This window comes from Tursiops truncatus, chromosome 17 (assembly GCF_011762595.2).
Source record: "Tursiops truncatus isolate mTurTru1 chromosome 17, mTurTru1.mat.Y, whole genome shotgun sequence".
NCBI classification, from domain to species: domain Eukaryota; kingdom Metazoa; phylum Chordata; class Mammalia; order Artiodactyla; family Delphinidae; genus Tursiops; species Tursiops truncatus.
The window spans coordinates 57048347-57062018 of record NC_047050.1 but is presented as its reverse complement, the minus strand read 5'-3'; the positions used below and the strand labels follow the sequence as shown (position 1 = coordinate 57062018).

General features: G+C 37.9%; 1 protein-coding gene across 1 annotated transcript in view; it reads left to right on the top strand.

Annotated features, from left to right (window-relative positions):
* Nucleotides 1-9428, top strand: part of LOC117308731 (uncharacterized) — a 35152-nt gene extending 25724 nt beyond the window's left edge. The window contains exons 8-11 of the mRNA XM_073794253.1: nt 2113-2452; nt 3559-4429; nt 5479-5566; nt 9348-9428. The gene's annotated coding sequence lies outside the window, so the exon portion shown is untranslated. The remainder of the gene's footprint in view (nt 1-2112; nt 2453-3558; nt 4430-5478; nt 5567-9347) is intronic.
* Nucleotides 9429-13672: the final 4244 nt, after the last annotated feature.

The window sequence follows — 13672 nt, the reverse complement described above, 5'->3', positions numbered from 1 at the left end:
TTTAAAGAAGATGTTGGGGGTAGGAGTTTATTAATTTATTTATTTTTGCTGTGTTGGGTCTTCGTTTCTGTGCGAGGGCGTTCTCTAGTTGTGGCAAGCAGGGGCCGCTCTTCATCGCGGTGCGCGGGCTTCTCATTATCGCGGCCTCTCTTGTTGCGGAGCACAGGCTCCAGACGCGCAGGCTCAGCGGCCATGGCTCACAGGCCTAGTTGCTCCGCGACATGTGGGATCTTCCCAGACCAGGGATCGAACCCGTGTCCCCTGCATTGGCAGGCAGATTCTCAACAACTGCGCCACCAGGGAAGCCCCCTGTTTTATTTTTTTTAATTCCACATGTAAGTGATGACATAGACTATTTATATTTCTTTGTCTGACTTGTATCAGTAGCATAATATCCTCTAGGTCCATCCATGTTGTTGAAAATGGCAGAATTTCATTCTTTCTTATGACTGAATAATATTGCATTGTGTGCACACGTGTGTGTGTATATACATATATACACACATATACATATACAGAAGTTCTCTTCACAAGAAAAAAACTGTAACTAGACTTACTGTGGTGATCATTTTGCAATATATACAGATATCAAATCATTTCGTACATCCGAAATGAATACAATGTTATATGTTAATTATACCTCAATTAAAAAAAAAGAAACGTTTTTAAAAGTGCAATTTTGCCCCCAGTGGACATTTTGCAATGTCATTTTTGATTGGCACAACTGGGAGAAATGAAGTACTACTGGCATCTAGTGAGTTAGAAGCTGGGGTGCTGCTAAACATCCTACAAAGCACAAGACAATCTCCCACAGCAAAGAATTCTACAGCCCAAAATATTAAAGTGCTGCCATTGAGAAATCCAAGAATGTGTCAGGATTTTTTTTTTGAAGCAAGCCATTCTTAGTCAACATTTAAATAATTTTTTATTATTGTAAGTAACACTGGAATGAAAATCATGGTAGTTCCTATTTGCTGAGGCTGTTCTGTGGTCTGCATGATAATTTATGTTAAGTTGCATCAATATAAGCATTTTGGGGTGTGTGTGCGTGTGTGCATCTGTGTGTAGGCTTGTACATGAAGGCCTAATGCAGGTTATCCCTAATCCACATCCTAGGGACAGTTAAATAGCACTTGAAATGTCCTAAAACAGATCAGCATTTTTAGAGTAGATTATCTGGTACTTAAGGTAGTCTTATTGAGATCTACACCAGAGAGTGTGTTAATTAGCATTAGTGACATTAAAAATTTTTTTCATTGGTCTAACGAGTGATGTTTCCCATAAGTGACTGATAAGGAGTAAGTTAGAAGACGCACTGCTCTTGGATGCCAGAAGTGTAGGAATAGGACACAGCCAGGAATCCAATGCCATCAGTAAAGTATTTCAGGTCAAGGTTCCCTTTGGTCACTAGTCCCTCCATCCATGACAGACCTTGAAGCCTGTTGGACTCTACACTCACAGTCCTGCCTGCTTGCCGTTGTCACGTTAGCCTTTCAGGCAAGTGCTGGTGACCATACATAAAACGAAGAGCTGGCCTCTCCGAGAAGATTGTAGATGGAATGTGTTCAAACTGGTTGTGGGGAAATATAACTGATATTCAAACCATGATTTCCCTGATATTGTTGCTTGGCACAAAATTACTTTGAAACACACACACACACACACACACACACACACACACACACACACACAAAGGTGGAGCCCAAAAGACTGCTCTTTGTGAAAAAACTGGGCATAGGCAAGGTCATCAGACAGATTTTGCGTTGATCTAGACTCTGCCTCCCTAGATTCACATCTTGGGGCAAGCTGCTGCTCTGAGCCTCAGTTTCCCTCGTAAAATGAGGACTATATCACCAATCTCAGTAAGTACATTAACTGCGTAGCAGAATAGCTGGCACACTGTGAGCATGCTACAGATGTTTGTATTATTTGCATGTCTTTATACCCAACTCTACTTCATTACTTAGGACAAATTTCTAGAAATGCAATTTCTGGTCAGTATATCACCTTTGAATGTCACATGATCACAAATGTTTTCTCAATAAAGCCCTCATTGCTTCAGCGATTTAATGATTTTTTCTTTTTTTTTTTTCCTTCATTTTGTTCTTTTAGGGGAAGAAAAGGCCAGTCTTTGGTTTGTTCTTCTCTTTTGATGGGAGTCAACTCTTCTATTCGACTTCAAGAATGTATTTTGGGAGCCTGGTATTTCCAGTTGCCTGTCACCCTCCCAGTATTCAAGTACAACCAGTCCCACCTGGTGCCCTTCCACCAGCTTCCTAGGATAATTCTAGAAAAGTCTCACACCAAGCCTTGCCTATAGCAGCATTACTGTTCCTGGGACTAAGAGAAGCGGATCCTCAGAAACGAAAGATTATTTGCCTTTTATAACTAGAAAGACAAGACGCATTATACAGTTCTTGAAAGTCACGAAGCTAGTAATGAAAATGTTAAGGTGTGTAAGCTTATAGTAATGTGTCAATGTAGGTTGATCCATTGTAACAGATGTACTCCTCTAGTAGGGGACAGTGATAGTGCAGAAGGCTGTGTGTATGTGGGGGCGGGGGGTAAAGCGTATATGGCACGTCTCTGTACCTTCTGCTCCATTTGCTGTGAACCTGAAACTTCTCTAAGAGCTAACATCTATTTTTTATAAAAGTGAGCAATACTACCTCCATCACAGGCTTTGGGAAAAATTGAATGTGATTAATTAAATGTGGGCAAAACACTTAGCATAATGCCAAGCATGTAACTGCTCAAGCAATGTTTATCACTGTTGTAAGAGAAAACATAAACGATGGCAGGAATTGCTTTAATCTCTACATCTATGTCCCCATAATAATAATGAAATAATCTATATACTTGTTTTTTTAAAAAAAAAAAAGAAGGGGAAGGAGAAGGCACCATGTGGAGTACTTGGTACTAGAACTCACACACCCTGCCTTTCAATGCCTCAATCCTGTAACTAGTTCTTCATTCAGTAGACATTTGTGGCCTCCCTGCAATGTCCAAGGCACCCTGCCCGGTACTTGGGAATACAAAGATGAGTGAGACCTAACCAGCCCACAAGGCAAACGCGTATGGGTAATCACGAGTCACAGGGAGGGGCTTCTATATTAGGTCAACTACATGTTTAGAGACTAATCATTTTAAAATATCAAGGGGGAAAAGATCTGATTCAAGTAACTTAGTAAGAAAGGGGGAGAAAGCTCTGATACTTTACTAAGGGATATAAAAGAAGACAAATGCATGGCCATCAGCACTCCCTAATTTAATCCATAAAGTCGATGTAATCCAATTAAAATATGCCCAGTGGATTGGGGTATTTTTAACTAAACCAGTTTTCGAGTTCAAATGGAATCATAAACCTGTGAAATGTCTAGAAAAAATTAAAACAAGCATTGAGATAAGTTTAGCTTTTATTAAATATACAACTGTATTCCATTAAAAAAAAAAGGCTGAAGCCACATGGTTGTAGCCATGTGGGTTTATGCACTGTCTTGATTATCTTGATTAATCTTTAAAGCAGGCTTCCTAGTTTGTTTTCTCTTTTTACCCTAGGGGCATTGCAACATAGTATGATTTGGAATGGATGGAAAATATGCCTCTCCGACTTCCCTGGTGGCTCAGCGGATAAGAATCTGTCTGCAAATGCAGGGGACATGGGTTCGAGCCCTGGTTAGGGAAGATCCCACATGCCGCGGAGCAACTAAGCCCGTATGCCACAACTACTGAGCCTGCGCTCTAGAGCCTGTGAGCCACGACTACTGAGCCCGCGTGCCACACCTACTGAAGCCTGCTCACCTAGAGCCCGTGCTCCACAACAAGAGAAGCCATCGCAATGAGAAGCCCGCGCACCGCAACGAAGAGTAGCCCCTGCTCGCCACAACTAGAGAAAGCCCGCGTGCAACAACAAAGACCCAACGCAGCCAAAAATAAATAAAATTAAATCTTTAAAAAAAAAAAAAGAAAAATATGCCTCTCTCTTCCCCCTTCCCACTCCTCCCCCTCCCCCTGCCTCTAATGTAGAAGTATTATTTTGAACTTGGGCACGTTATCCAGAAGATCAGCTTGAGGATCTGGACTCTGACCATCAATAAATGTTCCCCAGTTTGAAGACTGTTAACTTAGATGAAAGAGAGGCTGCTGTGCCAAGCAAAGGGATTTTCAATTTATCCCATTTACAAAGGTTTCTGAAACCCCACACTATTGACATTTTGGAAATTGGGGGAAATTCTCTGTCGTTTGGGGAGGTCATCCTCTGCACTGCAGTAAAGAATGTTCAGCAGCATCCCTAGACTTGAACCACTAGATGTCAGTAGCAGCACTCCACCCCCTCCAGTTGCAACAACCAGAATGCCTCCAGATATTACCAGATTTCCCCTGGGGGACAGGATCGACCCTAGTTGAGCACCACTGCCCTAGACAAAAGGTAAGTCATTGATAGGGCTTGAAGCAATAAGACACAACCAAAATTGCAAGATTATCTTTATTGCTTTTAGAAGTAATTGCAATGTTAATATGGGGTGAGGCCTAATAAACTTTTTATAGACCTGATGAAAAAGGAGGAATCTTTGGGGACATTTGCCTGTCCAATATCAAAACACACTCTAAAGCTTTGTTATTTAAACTGTGGTACTTGCGTAGGAATTGATAAAGAGACCTAAGAAATGGAGCAAACAGTCCAGAAATAGACTAATGTTAGAAAGAAGAGTGAAATAAGCACTCTCACACAATATGATGGTGTCATCATGGTGTAAATTAGTACAATCCTTGGAAAGCTATTTGTTTATGTGTATCAAGTTGAGAAAAATTTTTATATCTTTTGGGACTGTATACACTTGTCAGAATACTGTGAACTTGTTAAGAATTATCTTTATCAAGAGTGTGTTATAACATGCAAGCATGCTTATGTTATACTAAGTGAATAAAAATATAGATGACAATATGCATATATACATATATATTGAATACAGAATACAATATACATTTTGAATGTATATTCAATATAGGCACAATTAAGTTAAAAAACAATAAAAGTTTAAGAGGGTGTGGAATAACAGTGCTTTTCTCTAAGTAGTAAACATTTCACAGGCTACTTTTCTGCTTTTGATTTCTCTTATTTTAAATGTTTTTCTATAATCAAATAACTTCCCCTTAGAAAATTTTGCAAAATATTTGAAATAAATTATAATTTAAAATTGAATGAAAAAAATTAAATAAAAATAGCCCAGTGTAATTTTTTTGCTTTCATTGAATGTATCTTTTGACAATTTACTATTACTACCTTAGCCTGCTTGGAGAGACATTAGTTTTCTGTTGGAAAAACCCCATGTTTACTGACAATTGAAAATTGAAAAAATATATAGCACACAGTTTACTTCAGCCTGATTATGAGTCAGTGTTTTGAGGATGCTGGTGATGTGCATTAATTTTAGACTGAATTTGTCTTCTTTTCCCTCACATGGCATCCTATCCTAGGAGGAGCGCCCTGATGGTTTAATTCATCTTCCATTGTCATTCTTGACAGTATTCATCATGAAGTGGAGACATACTGCTGCAGCTCAGGGTAAGAAAAAGTCTAAATTGAAATTTGCTCGTTTTGAAGTTAAGTCCAGTAATAGTTATGAGTTTAAGACTTTCTTTATCTGGATCTCAACTCTATTCATCCACCTTGCTAGTTGTAGAATGCAATTCCTCTTCTTTATTTGACATTCACATTTTTTTTCAACCCATGTAATTTATTTTTATGCTTGGCATCTTGGTTAGATTAATTTTATTTCATTTACTCTCAGATGTGTTAATGCTTACACATAACTTTATTATTTCCTGCCTTGACATAGTACAATTTATACTTAATGAAATATCCTACCTAGGCTAAATGATATTCATAGAGAATTATAATAAAAGTATCAGAGAAATGAAATATATCAAGAGTTATTTTTAGCAAGTGAATCAAGATAAATTTTAGTCATGAAAAGCATTATTTTATATATCCACCTCATCCTTAATAATACTGTCTGATTCCTATTACCATTCAACATGTCACTACAGTGTCTCTTAATTAATATAACAAATTATTTCTACTGGGATTCATAATCTCAAGTAGTTATTAGAAAGACAAAATTTGATTCCACAGTCCAAGAACCATAAATATCTACTGAAAGGTGCTTAGTAATTAAAATAACTCCTGGAAGAATATCTTTGGCTTTTAGCTTTTCTATTTAAGTAGAAATGTTCCCATTCTGGTTTAAAATATAAAATAGAGCCTTTTATCATGCTGGCAGTGGAAGAAAGACTCACAATTAATACGTTTATGTATCATGTTTAGAGAGAGATGCTGTACAAAAGGAAATTTATTTGATCCTCAAACTGATTCCATAAAATACGAGCCACATTTTTGCTGTCTGACTTGATAAACCAAGAGTCACCTGTTAATTTGCAATAAGAAATACAACTATCAAGCCAATTAGAATGTTCCTATCAGTTCATCTGTCATTTTCCAAGAAGAAAAAAGTCTAACCGGGAAAGCAAACTATCAGATCTTTTCTACCCCACGCGGCAGCCTTGTAGTGAGGTTTTAAGAGTCCAGTAAATGACACTACTTGCTTCCAACTCTTGAGCTTGGCAGCCACTAAGAGATGGGATTACTGACAAAAACTTTATTGGAGGACAGGGCTTGGAAGTGCAGCCACGATGATCTTTCTTAAACTGCACTTTTCAGTGCTCACAAGCACCCTATAAGGTAGTCACTATTACTCCCCTCCTTTTATAGATGAGGAAACTGAAGCAGAGAGAAGTCAGGAAATCTGCTCATGTTCAAAGATGTACCAGTTGGTGGGCTGTAAATGTGAAGCCAGGCATTTTGACTCTAGAACCTACATTTAAAACTACTGTCTGCCTCACTTCACAATCTTTTGTGACGGGGATTCCAATGGCTTGAGAACAGAGGCACAAGCATTAAGTTCTTCCATTGGGCCACAGAGTCTCAGACATTTTGACAGTTGACATTTCCTCTGAGAGAGTCACTTTCATTCAGTGGTAACAACTCAAGCCAGAAATTACGAGAGCCATGAGGTCTAAACTGACCACATTACGACCATAGCCATCTGTGACTCTGGCTACATGTTTGTACAGGTTCCTTTCCCTTAATCTGGACTGAACCCTCCCCCCTTGTGTACCTCACAGCTCTCAACCCTTCAAGACTCAGTTTAAGAGGATCCAATTGCCTATTTTTGAAAGCATGCTCTGATCCTCTTGGGAGATGAAATGTGTCACACCATCCACTTGACTCCATAGAACTCCAGGAACTTCCCTCATCTAGCACTCACTACATGTATTTTAGACGATATATCTACTTGCCTACATATAAGCTCCATGGAGACAATACTGGCATTTTATTTATCTTGTTCTTCCTAGGATTTAGCCAGTTATGAACCTTAAAAGAATGCAGGCTCTATAATAAATGTTGTGGAATCATAAAATCTAGTCCCGTCTTATTCTGTTTGAATCCCTTCTACAGCTCTACAATTCTAGTATATCTCTTGCAAGCTAAGCGTGGGCTTAGGGTTTGGAGATGAGGTATTTAGCTTCGGGTATGAGAAAACTTAGGAACTGAAAAGCAGCTAAACTTCAGGTGTAAGATAGTTTTACAAATTTTTATATAAAAAGTATTGTAGTCTAGCTGTAGAAAAATATAAAAATCATAAAGCACAACTTTAATCGCATCACCTTGCTTTAACATCAATATATTCCTCTGATCTTCTTAGCAGCTGTAGTTAAGCCATTAAAAAATAGAAAAGGGGGAGTAATATAGAAAGTATCAATAAAATATTTTAGTTAAAATGATATATTAAAAAGAGAACAGGAAATGTAAAATGTTACGGCACCTGAAACAGGAATAAGGAATGCTCGATTTAAATCAGCAAAAAAGTATTGAGTGGTAACTAAAGATAAGACAAATACGGTAATAGTGATGCAACCACCTTTGTGACCTCAGAATCCTCATCTCTCAGATGGTGACCAACAGATAATTCTATTCATTCATTTACTCATTCACTTATTCATTCACTCATTCATCAAAGGACTCGGCACAGTAGCACACACTGGTTAGCCCCTAATAGATCAAACAGACCTGCAGAACACATTTTATCCTTTATCCAGTAAGTTCACCCAACAAAAACTTTCCAACTGCCTACTAAGTAAAAACAAATTAAGCGTGATCCTGGCCCTGCATAGTAATATCTTGTCAACCTTGGGGTCTACCTTCCTGAAAAATCTTACTTAATCAAACTGTAGGTTGGCACAAATTAAGGTCTCATATAAAATAGGGAGTTAAAATGATTTAAATGTCATTAAATATATTTTTAAAAGAATAAATAAATATTCCAAAAGAGATCTTCTTCCAAAACAAATCAGATTCATAGAATTAAAACCCAGTCATATTGGATAAACCTTCCTATTAATTGCCTTCTTCTGTGGTTCAGGATACATTGCTGTGGTATTGTTTTCTTAAGGCAAAATTGATTTCCCCACAGTTTTAATATGGTGCAGGTCTTTCAGGTCTTCATATTTTTGAACTAGTCCTTACTGGCTTGACATGTAATGCTATTAACACTTGCATTCTTTCTGTTTTGTTTCAACATGCTCCGTAACACCTGCTTTGTGGTAAATGATCACAGTGCTTGAGGGCACAGTCTTCCTGATTTTGATTCCATATATAGAAAGGGTGTAGCATCCACACACACGCAAATTCTCTCTCTGTAATATCCTCATAAATACATACCTGTGATCTCTAAGAATGGGGAGCTAAATTTGGGTTCATTAACAAGACTGAACCAAACCACATATTTTTTTTTAATCAGGGTTGTTTATATATACAAGACCCCATTATGTCTGTAAAAAACAAATTGTCCAAAACCCGGTATGGTACAGAACCCTATTCTGTTACATTATTCCAACCCTTCCTCTGGGAAGAAATTAGCCCTCCTGATAAAATGCATAAGCAATTTTAGGGCTTAACGGGTTTAATACTGAGAAACCAGTCATCTACCCTCCCAGCTGACTCTCACTTGGTGGTTGTTATGAAACATTATTTTATATAGTTCAACAAATATTAGACAACCATCCTCTTTTCCTATAAGTGTTCTTGCCAAGAGTGAATCTTTGAACTGGCCTTCTAGAGGCCTTTTTGCTTGCATCATGCTCATAATTAAATCCTCCAAAACCTTTTTTTTTAATGTCTGAAAACCTCCATTAGCAAGTCAGAGTTTACAGAAGATTCTCCTAGTAAGGAAGAGTGCAAAATAAGTTGATAATTACAGTGCAGTGTAATAAATTCCACTTCGTAGGTATACCCAGTATGCCGTGAGGATGGAGCAAAACTGTTGAAAGCAGACTGGGACCAGCTTACCACAAGAGAAATTGAAGGTAGGAGAATTTTTGTGAATATTTTATGAGCAAGTTTTCATTCATTGTGTTTATTTTGTTTAATTATTAGTTTTAAGACAGCTACCATTTTCTATCTGTTTTTGCTAAAAGTACATTGTTTTATCCACATTACAGCTCAAACAAGTTTTATTGGAATAGCTGGGAATTTAACCACCATGGTAATATCATTACTAGGGGAAAATAGGTTACAAATTCAAACCAAAAAAATCCCAAATTGACGTATGATACACAACCAATTGGTAAATCAAGATTTCTTGATAATCTATATGGGTGAATACAAAAAGATGAAATAATTCTTAGGTGAGTTCAGCTTGATTTAGCTCTGCAAGATCATTCTTAGAATGAGAATCATTCTGATTATTGAGTTGGAGTCCCAGATATCTTGACAATAGGAAGAATTTCAGCTGGTGGATATGATGATAACATTAGTCACAGCAGTTAAATCTTCCGTTACAAATCAGTCCCTTGGCCTTCTGGGGTATGAGTTAGTCTTTTGTTAGAAAAGTGTACATCAATGCTAAAGTTGAGTCCACGTAAATATACACATGATAACAGAATCAATCCAACTGCTCTGACTATATATTGACTCTGTCCTTGGTGCTGGCTGGTTAATATTTATATGCTTCATTGTTTATTGTTAATGACTTGGATAAAGTTATACCCCCAAAACTTCCAGATAACACTGTTGACAAAATCAAAACTAAAAAAAATATCTCCATGTACTAAGATGAACCAAAAATACACCAATAAGAAATTAACTAAGGATAAACGTAAGAAACAATTGCACAAATATAGGAAGATGTGACTTAGCAGCAGCAGGTATAATAATAAATTTTTTACAATCAGAAGGGCTTTTATTGCCAGTAAGCTTAGTGTGGGTTAAAAGTGGTCCAAAAAACTAATATGAACACAACCTACTTTCAAATGCAATTAACATTCAGTCAGTTCTTATTTTTCACTATGTTTGGGTCTTCCGTATCATTATTAAAGATTTATAATGAGAGAGGGGATCAATAAGGTTTCTTCTGTGAAGGTTGGGCCCCATCTGGAGAACAGTGCTATGTTCAGAACAAAAGGGAACAGTTTTGTATGTTGGAGTTGTGTGTTTGGGCTTGCAAGTTTTTAGTGAAATAAATTTTTCACAGAAAATTTTTAACAGAGTATATATTATAGAAAGTTTTTAATAGAGAATTTCACATTTACCATTTGTTTTGAATTCTAAAATGTGAAATTGTAATATAAAGGGAAGAACTCATGTGGAACATTGTTCAATTTTTACCATCTGAAGAGTGCTCTTGAAAAGTATCTCTTAATCTCGGTCACTTCAGCCTGGCAGTCTAATGACTGGATCAACAATCTCTGATATTAGCTAATAACTAATTCTTGTCTGCATCATATCTCTGTTAAAAAACATTCACTTCATCCCATAGAGACATCATCTTAAAGTAAAACAGAATGAGAATCACCTAATTAAATCAATGTGCAAAATGCAATCTTGGGCAAAACCAATCTCAGCACAGCAGTGAAAGTTTTTCCATTAGAGAGAAGGACTTTCATTCTACCGTGAATTTAGGACAAACTCTACAGTGCATGGAATTCCATGAACTATTAATTTAACAGATAAGAACTAACTCTCAGATGTTTCATGCTATTTAAAGTGAAAGATTCATTTGCCTCTGAGCTACACTCAGAAAACTTCAGATAGTAAAAGGCTCCTCAACTGAAATGAGCTAAGAAAATTACGTGAAAGTCAATTTGCTTTCCTACTTGGAAACTTCTGATTTCTGAGATGAAGAAAATGAGTATAATTTTCTATAAATTTATGGATTCAACTCTATGAATGCAAGCACCAATAGTACATCTTAATGGAAACATGGGAAGTTATTGCTGGCATCCTCCACTTCCCCATTAGAAAACAAACGTCTCCTCCTGCTATTCCATATTTCATGAAGCAGACTACTTGGTCTCTGTGGCCTGTATTTAAAATAAGAGTAATAAATGCAATCTGGGATGGGTTGAACAATTTAAAGGAGACATGGGGATTTTGATCCTATCTTTGGACTCAGGCAAAGAGTTGTTTTATTTCCCTTTCGTAGGAAGGACCTGCAGGATGCAGCAGAGACCACTGGCAAAACTAAATTTCCAAAAGTTAAGTAAGTTATTAGCTGACAGTTGAACCCATGGGCTAGGGAGTCAGACCTCTGTTCAAAGAGTGCGTCTGCCACTCACTAGCAGATACTAAACCTCCCTAAGTCTTAGTTTCTCCATCATTGAAATGGGATAAAAAATATTACCTATAGCATAATAAATAATATATATGGAAATATAATATTTATTTCTAGAAACTAAATGGTACCATGTCTAGTTTCACTCACCACCTATCAAAATGCCTTTAATGTAGCAAATGCTTAAGAAATAGCAGTGATTATCCATATCATTATTATAATTATTGGCAAGAATTACCAACATTAGCCCAGCAGTTAAAAGTACAGTCTACATGTGACTTCCCTGGTGCTGCAGTGGTTAAGAATCCGCCTGCCAGTGCAGGGGACACAGGTTCAATCCCTGGTCCAGGAAGATCCCACATGCTGTGGAGCAACTAAACCCATGCGCCACAACTACTGAGCCTGCGCTCTAGAGCCCATGAGCCACAACTACTGAAGCCTGTGTGCCTAGAGCCCGTGCTCCACAACGAGAGAAGCCACCGCAATGAGAAGCCCACGCACTGCAATGAAGAGTAGCTCTGGCTCACCGCAACTAGAGAAAGCCCACCTGCAGCAATGAAGACCCACCACAGCCAAAAAAAAAAAAAACTACGGTCTTCAAAGCTAGACTTTCAGTGTTTAAATATAACTTCTGGGACTTCCCTGACGGTCCAGCAGTTAAGACTCCACACTCCCAATGCAGGGGACCCAGGTTCGATCCCTGGTCAGGGAACTAGATACCCTATGCCACAACTAAGAGCCCACATGCCGCAACGAAGATCCTGCATGTGTTAACGAAGATCCCACGTGCTGCAACTAAGACCTGGCGCAGCCAAGTGAATAAACAAATTAAAATTTTTAAATAAATAAATAAGTATATATATAAATAAATAAATATAAATTCTACCCTTTCCTAGTGATCTTGGATATTACTAAGCCTCTCTGCTGTCAATTTTCACCATTCAACAAATGGTGCTGGAACAACTGGATACTGTATCCACATGCCAAAAAAAAAAAAAAAAGTTAGACTTCACACTCTGCACAGAAATTAACTCAAAATGGATCACAGACTTAAATGCAAAACACGAAACTCCTGGAAGATAACATAGAAGAAAATTAAATGACCTTAGTTTTGGTGATGACTTTTTAAAGATTTATTTATTATTTTATTTATTTAGTTAGTTTTAAAATTTTTGGCTGCGTCGGGTCTTAGTTGTGGCACACCAGATCTTCATTGAGGCATGTGGGATCTTTCTTTGCAGTGCGCGGGCTTCTCTCTAGTTGTGGCATGTGGGTTTTCTCTTCTCTGTCTGTGGCGCGCAGATGCCAGAGCACATGGGCTCTGTAGTTGTGGCGCTCGGGTTCCAGAGCGCGTGGGCTCTGTAGTTTGTGGCACGTGGGTTCTAGTTGAGGTGCACGAGCTCAATAGTTGTGGCGTGCGGGCTTAGTTGCCCCGTGGCATGTGGGATCTTAGTTCCCCGATCAGGGATCGAACCCGTGTCCCTTGCATTCTAAGGCAGATTCTTCACCACTGGACCACCAGGGAAGTCCTGGTGATGACTTTTTAGATAAAGCAACAAGCACAATCCATGAAAGAAATAATCAATAAGCTGGACTTCATTAAAATTAAAAATTTCTGCTCTGCAAAAGATATTATTAAGAAAATAAAAAAGACTAGGAGAAAATGCTTGCTAAATACGTATCTGATAAAGGGCTTTTATCCAAAATATACAAAGAACTTTAAACTCAACAATAAACAATAAACTCAATTAGAAAATGAGCCAAAGACCTTAACAGATACCTCACCAAAGAAGATATAGAGATGGCAAATAAGCATATGAAAAAATGGTCCACATCATATGTCATCAGGAAGATGCAAATTAAAACACCAGTGAGACACCACTACACGCCTATTAGAATGGCCAAAATCTACAACATTGACCTCACCAAATGCTGGTTAAGATGTGGAGCAACAGGAACTTTCATTGCTGATAGGAATGAAAATGGTACACCCACTTTGG